Below are 25,481 nucleotides of genomic sequence, written 5' to 3' on the forward strand. Positions count from 1 at the left end.
CAGTGCATCTCAGATTACTATGTAATGCGACAAAGAGGGAGAGGTGGCTGGGAGGGGCATCGGGGAGCGGGGCGGGGAGGGGAGAGGGCGGGATGCAGGAGCGTGCGGGGAGGAGAGGAGGATGCCACTCTAAATATAGCTGCCCTCCTGGAATGCGTCTTTCAAGGTGCTTATTTACTGCACAAGAGTGATCCCAAAGTGAGGGTACGATTGGGCCCTGTCGTCCAGGAATCCTGGAGCGCCGAGAGCGAAGCCCAGGACCAGGGCGAGGACAGAGAGTGGGGGTGGGGAGGAGGCTGCAGGAGGCTCCTGGCTGGGAAGGGCGGGGAAGGTGGAATTCGAAGGGGGCGGGGCTAGGAGGTGGTGGCCCCGCCCACAAGGCCGCCGCCCCGCTCTGCAGCTCCAGCCTGAGCTGCAGCCTGCGCGCTAATTATAGACGTGAATGGAAAGCGGCCGCTTTTGAATGATCGCGTTGCTGGAGCTGCCGTTGGAAGCTTAGAAGCAGGTGCTACCGTGCTAGATACAAAGCGATCTATTTAAAAGTCCTGTGTCACGCACGCACCCTTACTGACGAATCCTCTGGCTCTCTCCTACCACCGCCCGGTGGCGGATTCCGGAATTGGTTCAAAAGGCCTTGATCCCGAAGACCCAGGACAGAGACAGAGGACATTTCCTACCTCTTTCGCCTGCATCCTTAGAAAACTCCCGAGGATGAGAAGATCCCCAGACCTTTACAAGCTGTTGTTTTACAAACGGAGAAACTGAGGCAGGGAGAGGCGCTGGATGTGCACCAAAGCACGTGGTGCGTCAGTGCACAGCTGAGGTAAAGTTCTGGTCTCCTGACAGCCTCTCCATTTGCCTTACCGGATTGGAACTTGAAGCAAGTCTCACTTTAACGCTGTTAATTTCCAGGCACGGATCTTTAGCCAATGAGCATCCTCCTCCTTTCCTGGTTCAGCGCCTACTCCCTCCAGTCGCCACCCCCACCCCACTCCCACAAGGAAAACTTGCTAATGCTGGCTGATTCTCATTGCTAGGTTTACTAGTTCAGGCCTGGAAACTGGGTAACCTCAATAACTATGACCATTTCAGTATGTGTGAGTCAATCTGATGTGCCCTCCATCAGCATAATCCTGTCACCAGGAAAGACGCAGGGGGCAAAACCTAGACGTTTCTTTCGCATCAGCATGTTGGCTGCACCTAGTGCTCACAGCCAAGAGTGTTAAAGCACATGATGACCTAATCCAGTCCATACGAGCACAGTGAAAATTCTTATGCCCATTTTATGGAATCCCTGCAGAAATGGAGTCTTGGAGGGAGGAAGTGACTTGCTCACAGTCATCTGCTGATGAGTGGTCTACTTGGGAGCCAAAACCAAGTTCTCCACCCTCGATGTGGGCTATGTCCAGTATTCATGCTTTGGCCTGCAAGGGGGAGCAGAAATCCACTTAGTAATAGAGAGGGATAACTCTCCAGTCCCTCAGACACCTGGCGTGTCCTGAGTATCTCCACTCTGACCATTGGCCTTTTCTCCCTGCGGGTCTGGGGCCACTCCCACGCTAATCCATGGCATTAAACTGGGCATGGAGAGCTGCTGTCTTCTCTAGAAACCGAAATCTTCAAGTCCAGTATCTACATCCATTACCACCTGGACCCATCTATGTCTCCTTACCTTTGCTGACTGCTTTGGACTTAACTCTGCCTGTGTCTCTCTTGGCTATTCCTGTAACCTCAAGATCTCCACCAGGGCAGATGGATAAAGAGGCAGCATCCAGTAACATGCTGAAAAAAGAAGGGAGAGGGAATAGGTGTGGATGATAGAATATTTTAGTTGTTTTTTATTTACTTCTTGAAAGCAGAAACTGTATCTTAGTCTTTGTAAGTCCTCCTTCTTCCCAACATATACAAGGTCCAGCCCAATGCACCGAGCATAGCAGACACCCAGAAATGTTAAAGAATCATAAAACTTTCACATGGCTGTGGAAAATTGTATATAGCTAGGTTGGTCATAGTCATGTTTCTCTGATAACATAGATAGGTAGCTTAGAGCATGGACTTTGTGCCTACAAGCCCATGTTTTGCATGAACTAGTTATACAATACTGACAAATTACTTAAGTTTTCTAGGTCTCAGTTTTCTCATCTGTAAAATGGGCATAAGTGTACCTCAAAGAAGCAGTGCTGAGCAGTACTGGTAGTGCTGAGCCAGGAAAAAAGAAAAATGTTCATATGTGGTTTTTTTCTACAATCGGGCTACTTAATTTGGAATCTGAATTCAACTATGAGCCTAGCACAATGACTAGTGTCAGCACTCAGTAGTTCTTCTCACACAGCGTTGTTCTAGGAATTAAGTTGGATAATATATATGAACACTCCTTGTACAGCGATATAAGATTGTTCACATACTTTATTATTAATAAAGTTGCCCCAGGTTACACAGCTAATATATAGTGGCCCTGGGATTTAAATCCAGATATGCTCCTGTCTCTGTCCTAGGTCTCCAGGCTCAAGTGCATAACAATAGTCATCATTACTGAGCACTGATTCAATAATATCGTTGTGAGTTAACTGTGCCTGCTTCTATGTGAGATGCAGAAATAATAGACATGCCATTAGGTTGGAAATAAGTAGGTAAGGGCCTAGGACAGATACACAAGTAACTATGTAATACCAGTCAGTGGATGATGAGTGCTCTGATTAGCACAATAAACCAAATGCCATGGGCACCAGGGAAGAACAAGCAGATACTCCCCGAGGTGGGGAGAAGAGTTCAGGATGGCTGCAGTGAGGGTAAAGGAGCATGAACAGACCCTGGAAGAACTGGTAGCATTTGGACAAGTGGGGGTAGAGGTGAGGGAAGTTCCTGATAAAGGGATCAGCAAGAGCAAAGACCCAAACGCAGGAAAAGAGAGGGAGGATTTAGAGAACATAAGCTTGCCAGCATTCAGAGAACATAGTGCCGGCAGAGAGTGAGCAGGGCAGAATGAGAAAGCACACCGGGAGCTCAGCAAGGAGACCAGGTGTCCCAGGGAACCAGGGAGAGCTCAGCAGGGCCAGGTGAGTCTCTCTGATGACATGGAGCGCAGCTGTGCTACACTCTCAGGATGATGATGAGTGGAGAAATTTCGCTCTGGGGCCAGATTTTAGGCAGCAGAAGCAAGGGTAGTTTCATAGCTCCTTTGTAGTGCCTCCTAGATCTTGTAATTGTGTATTTACTTGTGTTTCATCTTTTACATTGGCCTATAAACTCCATGAGAGATGGGAACAGGAGCCTTTCCTTTCTTACTTGCCCCAGGGCTTACCACAGTGACATCCATAGTAGGAGCTCGATAAAGACTAGATGAGCAAGTGAATGCTTCTTTGATCCCAAGGCCAAGAGGACCACCAAAGTGATCCAAATGTGGACAAAGGTTTTTCCAAGAAGGTTGTTCCCACCTTTAACTTCAGTAAACAGGTACCCCGGGAGGTGTAAAAGAGTTTAAAATTCACTGAGCAGGAGTGCAGGACTTCTTTCGTGATCCCTCAAATCTATGTACTATAGTTTTAGAAAATGAAATCAGAAAGAACTGGGGAGAAAAGAAAAAAAAAAGAAACCTTGAGCTGAAATAAAACCCTTCCAGTAACTCTCTATCTCTTACTTATATTAACTACCCATCTTCTGGTTTTAGTCTTCCCTCTCTAAAAAAAAGAAAGAAGGATGAAAGGGAAGGGAGAGAGAAGAAAAGAAACTTGCCCAAGAGAGCTATGAGTTTAGGCAACTGATTTTGTTGTCTTCTAAAGCCTTCTATGGCCTGGATCCCTTCCCAGCTCAAGTTGGGAAACAGAAAAGAAATCCAATTGGTTTCCGTTGTTAAGGGTTTGGGACAAACCGCTGATAGAAGCTGTGCCAACTGTCCTATCCTGGCCTTCTTTGAAATAGGAATGTCGTTGCCTTTTGTCCTTCCACTTGGAAAGGCAATTTAGTGCTATGTTTTTTGAACAGGGGCATAGGATTCCAGGGGTGGAACAAACAGAACCTAGAGGTTACCTAATTCCACCCCTTCATGTTATAAAAGAGAAAACTGAGGAAAAAGAGAGAGGAAATGACTTGTTGATGACTGCCCATCACATAAGTGATAGAGAAAGGCAGAAAGGGATGAAGGCTTCTAATTTTAATGTTAGTGCTCTTTCCATACATGATGACAACTTCTTTAAGAAAGAACTCATATTTCTCTGAAAAGAGGGTCATTTTAGAGAAGCAGCTCTGGTTTTAAATCCCAGTACTACTGTACATTAGCTGTGTAACCTTGGGCAAGAACCATATATTCTGCAATAACAATAGTCAGCATTACTGAGCACTTATTTTGTGCCAGGCTTAGAACAGTAAAGAAACTGGCCCAAGGCCATATAAGTTGCAAGTAGTAGAGCCAGTTTGAACCCAAGACTGCCTTATTCTAAATCCCTTAATATTTTCATAGTAGCACATTGCTTCTGTATGCCTCAGTTTTCTCATCTGTGAAGTAGTTATTTTTAAGAAAGAATAAGATATAAAGTGCCTAGCACAGCACTTGACATACAGTAGGCACTCCATAAACATCAGCTACTATTATGTTGAAGAAAACCTTTTGAATGCATTCAGTGTGTTACACCTTAATCTTACCATTTTGATTATATTACTCAAGAATGTTGCCTATTATCAATCATCATCCTCACACTCATCAGTCTCCACGAGCCCTGTCTCAGCTTTCCCCAATGTGTCCTCTCACGGGGTTACGTTCCAAACAGGGAAGATCTAAACAGACAGATAAGGCAGGATGGGTACTCACTCTGCTTGTTTGTGCGGAATACTGAGGCAGATAGGTCAACTCTAACAAGAGCAGCTACAGCCACTCACAGATCCAGGTGCAGGAGCCAGGTGGGTTGAACTAACTAGGGGCCAGATTACAGGGATTTGGGGTCAGTAACGCCTAAGGTGGGCAGACTACAGCCTCTGAAAGGCCGATTCACAGGAGGAGGGTTCAAGCTACCATTTCTGACAAAATGAAGACAAGACGTTAGCTAGGAGGAAATAAAACTGGGTAAGTAGATCACCAGAAAAAAGAACATAAAAACCAGGATTAAACCAGGAAGGAATTGAGATTATAAGGGATCTAGGACCTCTAAAGATGACGGATGAGCCTTCCCTCCTCTGATTATAAAAAATAAGAAATATCATGAGATAGTCTCGGTCATAAATTGCTGTGGATACATTTGCTTGGAGTGAAAGTATAAAAACATTCATGAGAATGATATCCACTAAATTCAGGAGAGTGGTTTCGTCTGTTGAGGGTGGGAGGGAAAGAAGGAGGGAGGAAAAGGAAATGGAAGGTGGAATCTTTTACTTTGTGTGTTATGTTTAATTTCTTTTAAGGAAAAGATCTGAAGCAAATATGGCAAAATGTTAGCATCTGTGAATTCTGGTGGTGAGTACATGTCATCTGTTATATCTTTTCTTTATGGTTACATATTTAATAATTTAAAATAAAAATATAAAGTCATAAATAGATTTAAAATCTAATAAGTTTCATTAACACTAATATGTGGTCATTGTGGAAAATCTAGGGACTTTATGAATAATAACACAGAAAGATAATGAGTTTCAAATGTTCTGATGTTAGCTAGCTGACCTGATATTTCCCAGATAAAACAACAGGCCTATTCCAAGGGGAATTTATGTAGGATCTTTGTAGTAAGTTAGCATACTGACAGCCCATGTATGTGTATTAAGGGGAGAATTTCTGGATTCTTCAAATCACACCATCTGACCAATCATTCCAAAACTCCGCACTGCTGCCCTCTGACCTGGTTACCCAGAAAGTCCCATTTTAAAATAAGATTCAGGATCTTGTACTCTTATATAAAAAGAAACCCTTAAAAATGTTTTTGAACAATCAAAGCTAATGTTACAAAGTCTACAAATTAAAATTTGTTGATGGAAACCCAGGAAGGATATGTAACTAAACAACACCATCAACCACTGAATCTAACTGACCTTTGTAGAACACTCTGCCCAATAACAACAGAATACTCATTCCTTTCCCGGCACGTGGAACATTCACCAAGATAAACCATATGCTGGAACATAAAATGTATGGATGTCTCCCATGAAGCAGAGTCCTTCAGACCCTCACTCAAAAACAAGTCTCGTTTTGCATTAAATTGGAGGACTATCTGGAGTCTCTGACCACCGCGTTACAGAATAGAGAGCAGAATTGTTGCATGATGGGTAACACTCATCAATAATCACTGGCTGCCAAGCCATCTGGGAGGAGACCAAAGAGCTATAAAATAAGGCCAGGCACAGTGGCTCATGCCTCTAATCCCAGCACTTTGGGAGGCTGAGGTGGGCGAATCACCTGAGGTCAGGAGTTCGAGACCAGCCTGGCCAACATGGTGAAACCCTGTCTCTACTAAAAATACAAAAAAAAAAAAAAAAAAATAGCTGGGTGTGGTGGTGGGCACCTGTAATCCCAGCTTCTCAGGAGGTTGAGGCAGGAGAACTGCTTGAACCTGGAAGGCAGAGGTCGCAGTGAGCCAAGATTGTGCCACTGCTCTCCAACCTCGGCGACAAGAGCGAGACTACATCTAAAAAAAAAAAAAAAAAAAAAAAGCTATAAAATATAGGTACCAGAGCTGAGAATGTAGCAGCCTGGGACCATGTCAATCAAGAGCAAATAATAACAGGCCCAGAAAATACCTGGCAGAAGTCTTGTACCAGTCTACTTCATGGTTTAGTAGGAACATCATGGACTCAGCTGACAATGATTTGGGCATGGCCCTGCCACTAACCCATGAGAGGCTGTGGACCAGTCCCTTTCATTTCCCCTTTCTGGGGACCAGCTTCCCCTTGTGCAAAATGGAGTCACTAGAATCTAGTGTCTTGGATCTCCAAGATGATTTCCACTTTTACCTTTCTGTGTCTATTTTTGTGTTCCTTCCAATTCCCCTGGGTCTTCAAGGAAAGGATGAATAATTCTTGGTACTCTTTGTGTTAGAAGGCAGGGGGTGGTCTGAGACGTGCACAGGGCATATTTGCTTATATGGATTGGCTTATATCGCCCCCAAATCCTGGATATGCTCAGACATATCCCAAAAGGTTCTACAAGGACATATTTACAAACAGCTTCCAAACAGCAGTAAAATGGCAAAACAAGCCTTGCAAGAGAAATTCTGTATACCAGACAATTTAATTCTGAACAATGGACCACATGAGGGTGTATAAATAACTAATTATGCTGGACAACATGAACAGCTTTTTTGGATGATTGCAAAATTGGGGAGGAAGGAAATGTGATGGGTATTTATATATTTGGGCTTCAGTCAAAGATTTCATATTCATTCTTAAGCAATTTGACTTACAAAATTAGCTCAGACTAGAACATGGTCAAACAACTTGAAACTGGAAGAAAGTCTGCTGTCCCAGGGGGATGGTTTGTGCCCAAGAATCCAAGGGAATGGAACGGAGTACTGGGTGTGCGCTCCTGCAGCCTCTGCAGGCTGCTCAGTGAGGGGTACCTTGGTCTTCACAAGGATCTGCAGAAAAGGAGTAGGGACTGTTCTGGAGCATTTGTAGTAAGTGTTCCAATATGAATCCACTTCATCTTGTTATCACAGAAGCACACGCTCCTGAACACGCAGATCCACATTTCTCCTAGGTTCCTACTCTTTCATCAGTACTATGCCAAGCCTTGAAGATACAGAGACTGGATTTCTGGGAGGTGCATGGGAACACTTGGCTCACCTCTACATCCAGTGCCTGCTACTACTTCTAGTGCCTACACACTAGGTACACAGAAATACTTGTTGAACCAACAAGTTGTTTAATGAAATAAGTAGCAGACTGTCCTTGTGAAAATAGAATCCTTTGTGAACACAGAGGTGACAGAACAGTTCATTCTGACCTTAGGGATTGCAAGGCCCTTTCCTTCTTGCTGCAGGGCCTTCAAACATCTATTTCCCCATTGCTGCCCTCTGCCTAAATCCCATTCATCTTTATATTGCTTCCAGAGAACCGTTCCCTAACTCCATAGATGTTAATTAGTATTACCACTCTTCCTTGTCCTTGCATAATTCTATCTCATGACATCATGTTCTTTCTCTTCAAAATACATAGCACAACTTACTACTAATATCTATTTATGTGTTTATTTGCTTGGAATCTACTCCAACAATAGGCTATGAGCAATAATGTCTGATTTATCCGTGGCTATCTCACCAGTACCTACTATGGTGCCTGATGCCTAGGAGTGCATAGTAAATATTTGTAAGTTGTTTATTGAATAAACACATGTTATTTACAAAGGAAGCAGAATTTGAGCAGGACCTTGACAAAGATTTTGACAGAGATATGCAAGAAGAGAATTCAAGGAGGATGGAACAACCTAACCAGAGACAAAGAACAGGAAAAATACACATAGGAGTAATGTAAATGGCCATAAGAATGTCCGTGTTCGCCAGAAATGACATGCTAAGAAACAGCAGTGGGAATCACCCTGATTTTTGCAGAAGATAAATAAAACTACCAGAGCTGAGCCTTAGACAAGTGGCTCAAGAAGTTCCATGAATAATCGATGGTTAAAAAGAGAGACTGGAGAGAAGGATATTATTAGGAGGCTGCTAAAGTGATGCATGCAAAAACCGATGGGGAATCAGACAGGGCAGCTGTGGTGGGAATTGAAAGATCAAAGAGTGCAGAATGATTGAATAGAATGTATGCAGGAGAAAGGAGAAGGAGAAATTAGCAATAATCCTCAAGTTTCTACCTGGGAGGGTGGGTGAAGCAGGTGGAGCTGTGAGCAGAGATTGCAAACACAGCAAAAGTCAGAAGACTTTGGGCTGGAAGTAAGAGAGCTTTATATAGACATCTGGTGTTGGAAGTGTTGAAGAGCCATCAGCGAGAGCTATCTGGTAGAAAAAAGAGAGATCCGAACTTAGATGTGGGTTTAAGTAACACCTGCCCAGAGTGGCCAGCTGGAGTTGGTGAGGCAACTCAGAGTCCCAAGAATGCCCTAGGACCCACCTCCTTTACTTTTTTTGTACAGTAACTGAGCTTGAGCCTCAAATAGTGGTCCCCGCAGAATGCTTCTAGAATCCGCCGGGCTGCTGCGATCGATCTATACTGGCTTCCTTTGTTGGACATTTGGTAAAAGTGAGACAGGACTAGCTGGATTTCCTAGGCTGACTAAGAGTCCCTAAGCCTAGCTGGGAAGGTGACCCCGTCCATCTTTAAACATGGGGCTTGCAACTTAGCTCACACCCAACCAATCAGATAGTAAAGAGAGCTCACTAAAACGCTAATTAGGCAAAAACAGGAGGTAAAGAAATAGCCAATCATCTATCACTTGAGAGACAACAGGCGGGACAATGATCAGGATATAAACCCAGGAATTCCAGCCGGCAATGGCAACCCCCTTTGGGTGCCCTCCCTTTCTATGAGAGCTGTTTTCATTCTATTAAATCTTGCAACTGCACTCTTCTGGTCCTTGTTTGTTATGGCTCGAGCTGAGCTTTCGCTGGCCATCCACCACTGCTGCTGGCTGCTGTGGCAGATCTGCTGCTGACTTCCATCCCTCCGGATCCAGCAGGGTGTCCGCTGTGCTCTTGATCCAGTGAGGCACTCATTGTCACTCCTGATCGGGCTAAAGGCCTGCCATTGTTCCTGCACAGCTAAGTGCCCTGGTTCATCCGAATCGAGCTGAACGCTAGTCACTGGGTTCCACGGTTCTCTTCCATGACCCACGGCTTCTAATAGAGCTGTAACACTCACTGCATGGCCCAAGATTCCATTCCTTGGAATCTGGGAGGCCGAGAACCCCAGGTCAGAGAACACGAGGTTTGCCACCATCTTGGACGTGGCCCACCACCATCTTGGGAGCCCTGGGAGCAAAGACCCCAGGTAACAGAAGCATGTTCAACATATCATTGAGTTGTTGTCACCGATGTAGATATTGATCTTGTATACTGGAAAATCACCTCCTACTTCGTTCTTGATTCTCTTTGCTGCTGTGCCCTTCTACCCAGCACAGGAAGCTTAAGTTCCCCTTCTCTTGACTCCCTCCTACCCCACACTGCAAGTAATCAAATCAGGAGTTCTCCCTGACCATGTTGAAGTTTGTGTCCCCATTAAGGAAATAATAAACATGGGGAAAATATCCCACATAGAGCTAGAAAAGAATTATCCTAAAAGTAGAAACTTTAGCTTTGACTGATAGAAAAGTTATACCCCTGAATGTTTCTGAACTTAAGTCACGAAGAAGCCCAGCCGAGTACCAGACTGGTGTGAAATAATTTCCCCAGGTGAAGAGTACCACAGGATTAGTTGACCATGCAATTGATGAAGAGAACGCTGCTTTTCACCAGTCATCTAGGGTCTGGATTGGGAAGGCATGAGGCCAGTGTGATGTAGACATACTCAGCTCTCAAAGAATTTTTCCTTGAAAGAGAAAAACAAAGGCAGGATGAGAACTCAATCAGCTGCTTCCTTCAGGAGACCGGCTGCCGCAGGACGGGCCCCTCACAAATATGCCAAGAATGAAGCTTTTAAATTACCACCAACAAGAATACCGGGTCAGAAGTTCCTAGAATTACTTCCTACTTGGATCAAAGAAGCATAGAGGTACAGCGAGGTCTGATATCAGATGTGAAGTGATTTTGAGTCCTGACCCACACTCCGATCCCCTTGGAGAATATAACTACTCCTGGCGGTAGAAGCGGATCCTGCCTTAATGGATAAAAATTGAGACAAGTCTTTCGTTCTTTTTAATACCCCAAAGGGTTGAGCTTAAGCCTTTCTGTAGGAGCAAAGATATCGCCATAAGGCAAACAGTCCTAGTACAGAACCATAAAACCCTTCTCAGCATCTAAAGGATACCCATTATGTTCATCTCAATATCAGAGTTATTTACTTTGCCTTTTATGTTGACATTCTTTTCTCTACCGTGATAGTTAGCAAAATTGGATGAGAAAAGGCCCAAGTTCAAAATCCACTCTGCCTCTTACAGCCCTTCTTGGTTTCAGTAGTCAAACCCAGTGATGATTCTTGCCTGAGCGATCTCAGGTTGTTATGAGGAGTAGAGAATATGTATATATGGGAAAGGGCTTTGTGACTATTCAGCTCTCCGCATGTAAGCGGTTGTAATCATTCACTGACTAAGCCTATCAGATGGATTTTCTTCAACCTCAATTGCTGCTTCATTTTCCCTTAGGGTCATGAAGTATCAGCAAGAGGCTCTTACTAGTTTTCTTGGGCTGCCTCTGGTCTGTCTCAGTCTCTGTCTACAATGGAACTGACAATGAATCGAATCTGTGGAGCACCAGGCAACTCAGTACTCCGTGTGCTAAAGTGTCTTGTGCTGCTTGTATTAGAGCAAATAAAACAGGAAAAGAAAGTATATTTATTCCCATCATTAATAATCCATAATGCATAGTCAAATTGATCATAGTAAACTGGATCAATCAGCCTTGCCTTCTACAGTCTCAATATAAGGGAGTTCATTATGCTAGCTGGGAACTTGGGACCAGATCATCCTGGGCCTCAGTGGACCACTTTCTGGGTGAGTGACCCTACCAAGGTCACTTAATTTCTCATAATTTCCTTATAGATATAATCTGGTTAATAATAATAACCTATGAAAAGAGTTAGCATATTAAATTAAATGAGGAAATAATGATAAAAGTGTTACATAGTAAGTCCCCAAGCATATTTGGGTTCCCTTCTTCCTTGCAGGTGCGGGGAAAAGAAATAATAATAATGATAGCTGGCCAGGCAAGGTAGCTCACACTTGTAATCCCAGTACTTTGAGAGGCTGAGAAGGGAGTATTTCTTGAGCGCAGGAATTTGAGACCAGCCTTGGCAACATGGCAAAACCCTCTCTCTACAAAAATGCAAAAATTAGCTGAGTATGGCAGCATGCACCTGTAGTCCTAGCTACTCAGGAGGCTGCAGTGGGAGAATAGCTTGAGGCTGGGAGGTCGAGGCTGCAATGAGCTGTGATTGTGCACTGCACGCTAGCCTGGGTGACAGAGCAAGACCCTGTCTCAAAAAAAAAAAAAAAAAGTAAATAATGATAGGTAATACTTACATAGCATCTATGATATAGCAGGCACTGTTCTGAGAGTTCTACTTATTAATATATTAACTCACCTAGTCTTTGCAACTCTGAGATAGAATGCTGTTTTCATCTAACCATTACAGGTGGGTAAGCTACAGCTCAGTGAGATTATATCCTCACCTGGGGTCACATAGCCCACAGGGACAGAACCAGGATTTAACTCGGGTGCTCTGACACTACAGTGCTGTGCTAACCTACCATGCTACAATGCTGCCGGGATTATGGATATTAATCCACAGGATCCTTTCAACTGTATATTCTGAGAGTTGAAACATAGGCTTTTCACCCCTAATTAATATGGCATGTCTTCCTAGACAGTATATATTCTAATTACATTTTTAATATCACAAAATGCTTTTCTGTCATTTGTAATGATTCAGCTTCTGATAAGCTTGTTAACTGAATGTCATTTTTTTCTCCACCTAAACCACCTTTGGAAGGTTCACACACATCATGCAGTTATTTATGATTTGAGGAAGAGCATCATATATGTAAACTAAAAAATGTTTATTAAAGTTAGAATTAATAATGATTGATTTGATTTCACTGATGAGTTAATTGGGGAAATGAACAGGTAATTGGGTATTTACAAAAGAAGGTCAAGAGTGGTTTCTGGGAGGAGTCAGTCAGATCCATTTCCTAAGCTTTTGCTCAGTCTTTCCTTCCTAAAACCCACCCTGCTGGGGAGCAGGAAAGGAAAGCACCATGTGTACATTTGCTTACGACTGACACACTTTTCTCGCAAAAGCTGCACTCTAATCTGATCTACTCTGACACCTCCAAAGGCGCTTTTGTCTGCAGAAAAAAACCAAACTTCATCTGTGTCTCAAGGGTCCTCCGCACTTGTCTGGCCCAGACCAGTTCTCCATGACTGTCTTCCAATAAGCTTCAGACCCTTGCCTTTCCCTCAAAAAGATTTTCCTCCCCAAATCTCTAAGCTCTCCATTGCTCCAACAGGCCCTTTCCTCTCTAATTCTACCAAAGTTCTAGTAAGTTTTCAAGACTGTTGCAGCGGTGTCCAATCTTTTGGCTTACCTGGGCCACATCAGAAGAATTGTCTTGGGCTGCACACAAAGTACACTAACAGTAACAGTAGCTGAGGAGCTTAAAAAAAAATCACTGGCTGGGCAAGGTGGCTCACACCTGTAATCCCAGCACTTCGGGAGGCCGAGGCAGGAGGATCACCTGAGGTCAGGAGTTTGAGACCAGCCTGGCCAACATGGTGAAGCCCCATCTCTACTAAAGATACAAAAATTAGCCCAGTGTGGTGGCAGGTGTCTGCAATCCCAGCTACTCGGGAGGCTAAGGCATGATCATGGCTTGAACTTGGGAGGCAGAGGTTGTGGTGAGCTGAGATCACGCCATTGTCCTCCAGCCTGGTGCGACAAAAGAGAGACCGTGTCAAAAAAAAAAAAAAAGAAAAGAAAAGAAAAGAAAAAGAAAAAAGGGAAAAAAAACTCCAAAAAATCTCATAATGTGTTAAGAAAGTTTATAAATTTGTGTTGGGCCAGATTCAAAGCCATCCAGGTCTGCATGAGGCCCACAGCCCATGGATTATACAAGCTTGGACTGTACCTTCTTTACTTGTATGTCCCAGATACCCTCAATTCAGGATTAGCTTTTTCTTTCTTCCATTTCCAATGGCACAAAATAATACTTCTATTTTAGAACTGATCCCTCATCATCTTGCATTGAATTTTGTATGTGTGTCTCCTTGTTCCACCAGAGTGAGCCCCTAAATGGTAGGGTGAAGGTCACATTCGTCTCTGAATGGTCCTTCATTAACATAGTTCCTGGCAAGAGGAAGTTTTCAATAAATTTGGTTTACTTGAATTGAGCTTCTTATACGGCAGAGTGAAATTATTTTGTGACTACAGTTTGAGAGCATACTCCCCAAGGCTAAAACGGACAATGAACTTTCTTCAACTAACTGTAAGATAGTGTAAGCCATCAGTCTTTTAAAGCCAGAGGGAAATTCACCCTTAACACTTGGAGATTTATTTAACTAAAGGAGTCATTCCACCAGAAAGCATGACTGTGATTTCTCTCATTATCCAAAATGAATAAGAATTATTATAATGATAAATTAGTGGCAGGAGACACTGATTTTTAGAAAGGAAAATTAATAAGGCACAGTGAATAAAATCTCATTTAGATGTTCTTTGCACATGCTCTCCAATAATAAACCTTCAATTTATAGCACTTTACAGTTAGTACATCCATATAGAATTTCATCTTCACATCAACACAGTAAGGCTAGTCTCATTGCCTACTTACAAATAAGAAAACTGAGTCCAGGCAGGCAAGGAAACAAATAACTATTAAGTACCAGAGTTGGGTCTCAAATCCAGGACCCCTGACTATATCCTGGGTTATCTTCTCCCAGGCATTGCCAGCCTACGAACCTCCCAAGGGTAAGTCCTGCAGATGTGCAACTTCCGCTCCAGGCCCCTGGGCATCCCAGTCAGAGGCCTGTGTATGTATCTGTGCCACCCCAGCTACACTTGGTTGAACACACTTGAGGTGTCTCAGTGCTATGGAGCCATTCATTTCAGGGTGTTCCCCTGTGCATAGTCCTCTTAGGCCTCTAGTGACATTTCAGAAAATTACTTTCACTTTTTAAATCAGAGTCCCCTGTCTTTAAGAAACAATCAGTGTCTGACTCTAAATCTCTTCTTCCTGTCATAATTGCCACACCCAATAAACTGCCTTGTTTTTTTCAAATGTCTTCTTTCAAAATGAAATTAAGGAGATAAGCCGGGGATGGTGGCTCGTGCCCGTAATCCCAGCACTTTGAGAGTCCAAGGTGGGTGAATCACCTGAGATCAGGAGTTCGAGAGCAGCCTGGCCAACATAGCGAAACCCTGTCTCTACGAAAAATACAAAAATGACCTGGGCATGGGCATGTTGGCGCAAACCTGTAATCCCAGCTACTTGGGAGACTAATGCAGGAGAATCGCTTGAACCGGGGAGGCAGAGGTTGCAGTGAGCCAAGATCACACCATTGCAACCTGGGCAACAGAGCGAGACTCCACCTAGAAAGGAAGGAAGGAAGGAAGGAAGGAAGGAAGGAAGGAAGGAAGGAAGGAAGGAAGGAAGGAAGGAAGGAGGGAAGGAGGGAAGGAAAGAAAGAAAGAAAGAATATATAACTGTACTGGCAGGGAAAATTATTTTAGCTGAGTTAAATCCTTATCTATTTTAGTAAGGGATTAATTGACAATATAAGTTCCTCAGTGCCTAGAACAGGACATGGCACATAGAAGGTGCTCAATATGCATTTGCTGTTGAGTAAAGTAAATAAAACAAGAAATAGTCATAATAATCATATCAATAACCATTAATAATAATATTAACAATCTCCACTTGTGGGCATAATTACCACAAAGCCTCGAGCAAGAATGGTTGACAGTCACTGCCTCTGAAGTGGTGGGAAGGCCATGAATCCAAAAACTGTTGCCTTTTGTTATGTTCCTTCTGGAATATTTGATGTTGGGCTGAAGTCAGTCTAATCCAAGCTGAAGCGTTTGCTCAGGCATCCTACCTGACAATGGTACCTTCCCCGTCTGAAAACAGCCACTCCCTGGAGAGCAGAAACGTGTTGTGTCTGTGCCTGTTTCAACCACATGTATGTATTACTTTAATACATATTCAAACATTAAATATGTTTGACAAAGCAATCTGGTTATGTTCCCTGCCTCTTATGGTATCTGGGTTGCATAAACAAAGGCACAAAGCCTCTGGTAAGAGACCTTTCCTCCTAGTCTCCTTCCTATATGCTAGAACAACAGAGGCAAAAATGGAAGAAATAAACCACGAACCACAAACAGGGAGCCCATTTCCCTCCCACACGCTCAACACTGTTTCTTTCCAAGTGGCTTTCTAGTCCCTCTCTATCAATTATCTCATGAACCTCCTCCCAAAATATGCCAAAGCTCCAGACCACTGCTTGTGTTCTCCTATCCAAGTTGAGGCTCGGGGCCCTGGACAGCACTGCTCAGTGCAGAGGGTGCAGGGAGACACCCTCCAGGCCAGTCTCCCAGGACATGCACGAGTGACTTCTGAGTAGCCTAATCACGGGTGCTGAATGCAGGTGATGAACCACACTGCAAAAGACAGGACTGTAGCAAAAGTTCAAAATCAATGTCTCAGTTTGAAATGAAAGAAGAGAAACAAAGAACAGGGGGTGCAAGTAGGAAATGCGCACTCTGGTCCTGCCTCTCTGTCGCCAAGGGGTTGTAGGTTCCTGAGCAAGCTTCAGGCTGCTCCCCAATGAAAGGGGGACAAAATCCCGGCTTGCCAACCTTGTAGGATTGTTGTGAGGATCAGAGGAGATCCTGGGTGTGAAAAGGACTTAGAAACTATAAGTTTTCATACATGTTGAAAGATTTTTATCATACGTTGAGTTGTAAAGAGGAGAAGGAATTGGTATTTTTCTCTGGACTGGAACTTCGAATCACAAAGCAGCTAACTCAGCAGCTTTGGGGCAGACCTAGGGGAAAAATTCTGGCCTCCAGCCTCGTGTCCCAGTTGTTAAAACCCAGCACATTTCTCTGGAATAGAATGCACCGTATAGGCGTAATCTTTAAAAGTAACCCGGGGGGGACTCTCCAGGCCTTTCCTGCAAAACCCGGAAGACAGTTGTGCTGACTCTGTGAAGCCTGTGCTCGCTCCCCAGGCTTAACCTTCAGAATTAGATTCAGAAAATCGGCACTGAGGTCTACTGTTTCTGAGAAAGTTTCCTGGCGTTTAGCTAAAGACCAACCACCCTGTGAGGCAGGTGCTGTTATCACCCCATTTCGAGATGAGGCTTGAGGTTAAGAGAGATGAAGTGGGTTGCTCAAGTGTACACAATGTCAAGGCCCAGATCTCCTCTGCCTGAGCTCCTGGGCCTTGTGGTCACTGGATGTGGGGTCAGGAAATCAGTCTGTGGGTGTCAGAAACAGAGCTCCAAGCTAGGCTGGGACAGAGGTGGGTGGATATCTTCCCTACCTGCCACGTACTTACTCTCCAGGAAGGTTCTAGGGGCTTCCAGGAGAAACATCTCTAACCTGGTAACAATAGTGCTGCCAGCCTGGAGGGTGAGATTGACAAGCTTGACCTTCTCAGTTCTCTTCCTGGCTTCTGCACTGCAAGGGCTCTTACGGGGAACGGTTACAGCCAGGACAAATCTCCAGGATCTTCCCATGGCAAAGGACGCTCTCTTGGGCGGCACTCCCACCTCAGTCTCACTCAGGCTCTGTGTGCACAGCGCGAGAAGCTTCGCAGCCAGCCACAGCCTCATCTGCGGGCAGCGTGGGTCCCAGTGGCTTTTGGGAGCGCCTGTAATAGGCTGCAGTCAGGGTGAGACTCTAGACAAGCGGCTGTCTTCCTGGAGGTAAAGCAGCTGTGACGAACTCTAAGGCTCTTAGGGCCCCTGCGATCTGTGTGTCAGATTTTATTCTATCTGCCTCAGCCCTTGATGATATAAGTTCCAGTTCAACACTGGGAGATATGGACCCTAGGGTACCCTTAAGCCAGAAATGTTGCTGAATATCTAGATCTGGAGCCAAGACTAGAATCCCATAGGGAGCCCACTCCTCCTTTTCCAGGGGTGGGGGTACATAGGCCCCCCGCCTCACCAGCAGCTCTGCCCCTACTCATCCCAGGACGCGCCACCACTCACAGCTCTTTCAGGGAAGCCCCGGTGCCCTCAAGATCCCACTGTGGGTTTTGGTGGTCCTCATAGCTCAGCCTTCCATGGCCTCTGACTGTGGTCTGGGGCTTCCTGGACTGGGGTCTAGAGATTTTGGTTACAGAAACCTTAGGCCCATAGATCAGGCTGATTCTGGTCCAGGGCTGCAGGACAGCACCCAGGCTGGGCCCATCTTCTGGGGGAGGCACTGTGGATGGAGGCGGGTGGGGAGCTCCAAGAGGGCTGTGAGTGTGAGGGGTAGCGTGGGGTCGTGGAGGAGGAGGACAGACAGAAGCCACCATGCAGGCTCCTTTTGTTCTACCCTCTTCCAGGGAGGAAGCAGGTCAGCTTCCCTGGCCTCTGGCAGTGGGCTGGGGCGGTCTAATTCAGCACTTGTTGGGCCTATATGTGCAGACCATGGAAGGGCTTTCTGGGACTGGAAACAGGTTGGATCTGCCCTCTCCGCAGGGTGAAGGCTGCATGATTCGGGCAGGAAAGGGAACAGCCACAGAATTTCAGGCCTCAGAATTAGAACCTCTTGGGAGGTTCTGGGCACAGACTTGGACTGGAGTTGGTTCACACAGAATTTGTGAATTTGTGGGTCTTGTAGTATCCAGGGAGAGGGAAAAGATTGGAAATCCCTGTGACATGATCGGGCTTGACTGGACGGCTGCAGTCTCTGCAAAGAAGTTCCTGAGTCTCCTGCTCAGAGCTCTCCTGGGTCAGGCAGAAGAGGGCATCGCTGAGCAGAATCCTGTAAAATTTTGACAGGAAATCCAGGAGCCGGCAGGTGACAGGAGTAGGTTTGGGAGTGTGATTTAGAGTGGCTACACTAGCCAGATGGCAGTGGGGGTGGGGGTGGGGGGACCTAAAACTTTTTATTTTTATTTTTTGAGACAGGGGTCTCACTCTGTCCCCAGGCTGGAGTGCAGTGGTGCAGTCATAGCTCACTGCAGCCTCCCACCTCAGCCTCCTAAGTAGCTGAGACCACAGGCATGCACAACCACGCCCAGCTAATTTAAAACTTTTTTTTTTTTTTTTGTAGACACAGAGTCTCCCTATGTTGCCCAGGCTGGTCTCAAACTCCTACGCTCAAGCAATCCACCTGCCTCGGCCTCCCTAAGTGCTGAGATCACAGGTGTGAGCCACCACACATGGCTTGACCCTAAACATTTTCAAGTCAGTCAATCCTTTCCACCTCCACATAGTCTCCCCAAAAGGCTACAGGAAGCCCAAGTTTGTGGACACAGGCACCTTGTCAGGAGAACATAAGTCCAGGCAAAGGGAGAAGGCAGCCAGGAGAGGGTCTGTGTGAGGAAAGGTAGCATCCTGGGTGACCAGCTGAACATGGTCAGCACGGTTGGAGGCAGGTGAGTATAGATTCAAGCAGTAACTTGGGGTCAGGGGTCCTAGGAGCAGGTACACATTCTCACACCTGGGCCAGGCTCAGGGCAGGCCAGCCCTGGTAGGATGGGGAACAGGAGAAGAAAGTGAAGTATACATTATTAGCAACAAGGTAGGGCCCCTTTCAAGAGATTTTATAAAGGCAGGGCTCAGGAAAAGGAGGAATGGAATTGGGCCCAGGTTCCAAGTACAGGGAGAGGAGCCACAGCACCAGGGCCAAGGGGGCAAGTGGCCAGGCTGGCTTGGTGCTCATTTCCTGGAGCTACTGACCCAGGGCTTCCTAAATCCCCACTGATGTTTTCCTTAATAAAAACAGCATTTACTGGCTACAGAACCTAGGGTAAGACTGTTTCTTCACAGGGTTGACATGGGATCTAACACAGGTTACCAGAAAGGAGCCTAGAAGGCCAAGAAAGTCCCTGCAGAGCCCCAACTCCTCCCTCATTTTCCTGTTTGACTTCTAATAAGTCCCATCACCTCCCTGGGCCTCAGTTACCCCACGTGCAAAATAAGGATATTGGACCCCCCAGAGGTATCTAAACTGCTGTCCATGAAGTCCGGGGTTATGAAGAGGGGTTTCACAGGACTCTACGGGGTTCCTATAAGAGACAAGTTCAGAAAGGGAGACCAGAAGAACCCCTTTACCCACAAAAATTGCCTGGAGCAGTTTTATTTTTAAGTTTAATATGTTGGATTTCTATATAAGATTTTATTTGAAAGTCACAACAAGAAAAGGAATGAAAGACAAAGGAAGTGGGGGAGGGGGACGGAGGGGAGAAAAGATTAGAAAAGAAAAGAAAGAAAGAAGAAGAGAGGAATAAGAGTGTTAGCTAAATGATCTCCAAGCCCTGTTCCAGCCTTGTTGTTTTTTGAGTCACTGTGATGCTCTCTTGCCCACATTTTCAAGAACCACTTCTGCCATCCTCTCAGGGAAAATCCATACATAAGCCCAGAAAAAGCCACTGCCTTAGATCTCATTTCCCAGCTCTGAGGAGTGCTGGCTCGCAGAGAAGGAAATTGGGGGGTTCTTGTGGGCTGAGTGGGAGGAGACCTAAGGCCCCAAGCTGTAAATCAGGCTCAGAGGTTTGGATTCCCTGAAGTCTGACCTTCAGATGCCCCTCTTGACTCCAGAAGCCTCCACACTCACACCCAGGCTCGGGGAAACATGCCCGGCTCCCAGGCTACCCCTGGAAGCCGGGCCCACTCTGGGGAGGAGCTGTTTTGATTTTTCAGGAAAAATTGCTCCTAGCCAAACCTTACCTCCCAAGAACAACACGGGCAGGGCTTTTCTACATGCCTGGGAGATGAAAGCTTTGTGGGGCCTTTTGCCATAGCCTGGCAAGTGAGACGGAGAGATAACATCCATACCTGAAACAGTATATATGATTCATAATTGCTGTATGTTTTCACTCTAAACACCTCCCAGCCTTGCCAAGCCTCTGAGCTTCCCAGCATGTTTTAAATGGTTTTGCTCTACCTTTGCCCACCCTGACTGTGCTGCCATTCTCTCAATACCCAGTCCACAAGCCAGGAATTCCAAAAAAGCTTGGAGATGTGGCAAATTCAGACTGAACTGAGGATCTTCCTTGGGCGGACACATGCTCATAGACACACCCACCCACACACACACACACACACACACACACACACACACACACACCTTCCAGTGAGGGCAATACTACTTTCTTATACAACAGGAGGATTTGTTGAAACCCCTTAAGAATGTAAGATAGTTGAATGAGCACCAGACTAGGAGTCAAGAGATGAATTCCTTGGACTCTCCCTCCATGTGGGCCCAGATAAGTCAATTATTCTTTCCAGGTCTGTTTTTTCTTCTGTAAAATGAGGAGGTTCCTTCACTGACCAGTCAAGTTCCGTTTACCATGTGCTTCCTTTGCTGGTGACTTGGCGATCAAAGTCACTGATCAAGGAATGGCAGGAAAGCCGCATGGGACAAATTAACTCTAGGGATCAGTAGGGTATCCGATTTCAAGTCAATTTTGCCTCTGATGCAAATACCTAAAGAAATAAATTAGACACATTCTCATCCCTCAAAAGCTCAGAGCGTAGTGTGGTAAATGCTCCGGTAGCGATTACTCAGCTATTATGGGAACACAGAGAGGGTGGTCCTGGAGTGGTTCCCAGAAGAGGCGACATCTCCGAGTTTTAAAAGCTGAGCACCTCTTTGCCAGACAAATAAGGGAAGGAAGGCAGAAGGAAGAATATGGAGAGAGTTTGGTGGATTGGAGGAATTTCAAGTAATTCTCCAATGGCTAGACATTGTGGGATGGGAAGGGAATAGGAAGAGATTAAGTAAATCGGGTCTCCAGGGGTCTGCGTATGTCAGGCTACGGGATTTTGAATTTTTTTTTTTTTTTCCCAGAAGGCAATGGGAACACATTGCAATGCAAAGGAATAACATACTCACATTTGTGTTTTAGAAATCTCAGTCTGGCTGTCTTGCAGGGCATGGTTTAGAGAGGGGGGAAAAAATGGAAGGCAGAGAGATGGCTCCAGGAGTAAGAAAGAAAAGGTGATGGTGTCCTGAACCATGTCAGGCACAATGGGAACGAAGAGAAGGGAAGTGAAATCAAAGTAGATAGTAAAGGCCATTCCTGAATGAGCATTTTCCATTTCTAACTTTCTAGGACTCTACAGTTAGAGACATTTCCCTGCACACATCTCACCTCCCATTTTCACCCACTCCTCCCACCTCCCACACACTGTGAAGCTGGGCTGGCCCCTTCCACTCCTCCGCTGCTCGGGTGAGGCTTAGATAATAGGCGTGGCAGCAGGCCCAGGCATCCCCGCCATCTTCTCCACCAGCCCGTTCTGCTCTTGAACAGTTGGCTGCCGCCATGAGTGTTAATTGGAGAGACATCTGAAGTGACCAGACTGGTTACGCCGCCGCCATGATAGACACACTCCATCTGCTCTAACCAGGCGCGTCTCAGCACACGCAGGAGGCCAGCCTGATTCCCTGTGCCCAAGACTTGTTAGAAGTTAGACTCAAAGAAGTTAGATTCATAGGCTTGTAAATGGAAAACTGCCTCAGAGAACATGAAGTCCATGCCCTTTGGTTTGACGAAGAGAAGAATAAGACCCAGTCTTGCCCAGGGTTAGACACAGAGCTCATGACCAGGTCTCTTGATCTTGTCCTCTGTCCTTTGTAGGTAGATAAGATGTGAAGCTGCAAAAGCACTTCTAACAGTTTATCTCCTACCCAGATTCGCTCACACTGTCCATTAACTACTGAATGACTCTGACTTGACTTGAGAATGGCATCTTGTTTTGAGTAGATCAATTTCTTACAAATTTTAAATTTAACTTGTTCTATTATCTACCAGAAGGGACCTTAGAAATGGTCTAATGATTTTCTCGCTGGCATTTGTTTATTTATTAGTAGCAGTCATAGTAGCAGAGCCTTTTTCAGATGCTAAAACTGAGGCTTAGAAAGGGAGCACTTGGGCGTTCATGACATAATGCATAAGTGGGAAATTGTGACTAGAAGAAAGCTCTCGTAACTCCCATACATATTCCACATTATCTTATTTGATCTTCATATAACCCCCACTGCTACCCACTGCCCAGCTCCGCCACTGGCAGAGACAAGAGAGGAGGAGGAGCTTGCTTAGAGTTCCATAATGAATAAGTAGCAGGTACATACCATTCTTGTTGCAAGCAATAAAATCTTCCAGTAGACTCTTTTCATATGACCTGATTTGGTATGGTATTTTCTAATTACTAATGCACATTCACATATATAGTTCCACATTCACTGTGAAAAAGGTCTTGTAGGCCCATTTTTCTGAAGAGGTAGCAAAAGGAGTAATGAATTGCCACAAAGTCCTTAAGTGGCAGGGCCAAGACCCACCTTTCTCAGTGTCCAGCTGCCCATCAGGTCCCCTGGATTCCTGGACCCTGTAGTAATTGCTCATCCTGGGAGAACCCATGCTACTAATTTTTTGTAGAATGTGAGAGACCCGGAAGAGCCAAAGATAGGAATGCAGTAACTTGAATTGATACCCTTGCGTTAGTTGCTAATTACATGAACAATTAGTCAAAATGTGTATGAGAAAAGAAGCAGGTTTGGGGAAGATAAGGGGTAAGTTCAGTTTAGGACATCTGTTGAGTCGAATGTGCCTGTGGGACAAGCAGGTGGAGATGCCACCAGGTAGATGGAATTTCAGAATCATGGGGACCAATCTTCAGATGGACCTTAATTGAGAGATCAGGACCCCTTTCATCTGGCTGCCACCCATTTGTTTGGTGTGAGGGCACAGCTCACTTAAGTTTCTTAAATGAGATGCTGAGAACGGTCATCACATGGCAGAAATTCTAATTCTTAAGACTGAAAGAAGTACTGCAAGAGGCCCCATTACTACCCACAGCCTAGTGATTTTCAGACATGACATTTCCATATATAAGATAAGGGAGCTATGTCTTCAAAGAAACAAGAGTAACAGCCCTGTGTACCTGTAATCAAAGACACTCTGTGTGGGGACCAGACCTGGGAGCACAGGCAGAGAAAAGCAGGTAAGAAAACAAAGGTCCACAGGAGCCGGGTCACTCCCCTCCCTATGCATATGTTCAACCAAACCCTCCTGCTTTCCTGCCTTCATGACCTGCTTGCCTTTCCTTCCACCTAGATTGTTCTTTCCTCCTCACTATCAAGGCTCAGCTCAAATGCCACTCCTCTAAAAAGCCTTCCATGGTTCCCCTCCAAGGAAATAATGCTGTCTACCTACTACTGCTTATATTTATTTTATAATTCTCTGCCTGTAGTATCTATTACTTTCTATTATCATTATCTATATATTTAAGGCTCCCCTTCTCACCAAACTAGGAATTTCTTGAGAGCACAGATTCTGCCTGATTTATTTCTGTGAGTCCAGTAGCACCTTATATAATAACTTATATACCATCAATGTTCCATCAATTCAGGATGAATGGATAAAAACATTCATTTGTGCACGTACTATTTCCATTCTCCCTCTTCTACCCTTTATTTATTTTTTAAGAGACAGGATCTTTCTCTGTCGCCCAGGTTAAAGTGCAGCGATGTGATCATAGACCATAGCTCACTGAACCCTCAAACTCCTGGGCAGAAGCAATCCTCCCATGTCAGTTTCCCAAGTAGCTGAGACTATAAGGGTGCACCACTACACCCAGCTAAGTTTTAAAAATTTTTTTGTAAGGACAGGGTCTCACCCAGGCTAGTCTCAAACACCTGACCTCAAAGGATCCTCCCACTTTTGTCTCCCAAAGCACAGGGATCACAAGTGTGAGGCACCACACCCAGCATCTTCCACCCTTTCAAAAATAGACTTTGTGTGACCTTCAAATGGGCAGGGGTTAGCTCTTAATTCCCAAAGTATCTACCTTGGCTACCTTTCAAATGACCAAAACTCAATCATTGTTGAACTCAGTTGTACAGATAACTTATGACATACAGCAGAGACTTACACTAGTAAGGCCTGGGATAGAGTTATATTGAACAAACATGCCATGAGAGCTTAAGGACAGGTGAGCCTTGGCCCCAGGGTGGGAGAGGAGAACGTACTCTAAACCCTGGCGAGAAGAGCATCAGGGCCCAAAGCAGGCAAATCCTGGTTAACTGGACAGATATGTGGACTCAGGATCCAGATGAAAAACCAACATAATAAATCACTGGAGGGCCAGGTGCGGTGGCTCACACCTGTAATCCCAGCAATTTGGGAGGCCAACGTGGGCAGATCACCTGAGGTCGGGAGATCAAGACCATCCTGGCCAACATGGTGAAACCCCGTCTCCACTAAAAATACAAAAAAGTAGCCGGGCATGGTGGCGTGTGCCTGTAGTCCCAGCTACTTGGGAGGCTCAGGCATGAGAATCACTTGAACCCGGTAGACAGAGATTACAGTGAGCTGAGATCACGCCACCGCACTCCAGCCTGTGTGACAGAGTGAGACTTTGTCTCAAAAAATGATGATAATAATAATAATATTAAATTAAAATTTAAAAATCAGTGGAAACACAAGAGGAAGTCTTGAGTCCTGGATGCTAGGCCTAGGTTAATTTCTGATTAGCTCTATGACCAGATTTTTCCATGGCACCTTTTTCTCATCATTCAAATTTCAGCTCGAATGTCACCTGCTCAGAGGGGCCTTCACTGACCACCCTAGGTATAAAAGCAACCCCATATCACCCTATTCTCGATTTGTTATAACACCAATAGAGTACATCCAATTATTTGTGTGTTTGTTTATGTGCTTACTTTCTGCTTCCACTCCTGGAATA

General features: G+C 45.1%; 1 long non-coding RNA gene across 2 annotated transcripts in view; it reads left to right on the forward strand.

Annotated features, from left to right (window-relative positions):
• The first annotated feature begins 369 nt into the window (after positions 1-369).
• The window catches only part of LOC139361833 (uncharacterized), a 71,795-nt gene continuing 46,683 nt past the window's right edge, over positions 370-25,481 (forward strand). Inside the window, exons 1-2 of one of the 2 annotated variants that reach the window (XR_011619544.1) lie at positions 370-823; positions 5,389-5,440. This is a non-coding gene — a long non-coding RNA (uncharacterized lncRNA). Of the gene's footprint in view, positions 824-3,742; positions 5,057-5,388; positions 5,441-25,481 lie in introns of those variants that run through there. The other variant, XR_011619545.1, reaches the window with a different exon arrangement.

Source organism: Macaca nemestrina, chromosome 2 (genome assembly GCF_043159975.1).
Source record: "Macaca nemestrina isolate mMacNem1 chromosome 2, mMacNem.hap1, whole genome shotgun sequence".
Taxonomy (NCBI): Eukaryota; Metazoa; Chordata; class Mammalia; order Primates; family Cercopithecidae; genus Macaca; species Macaca nemestrina.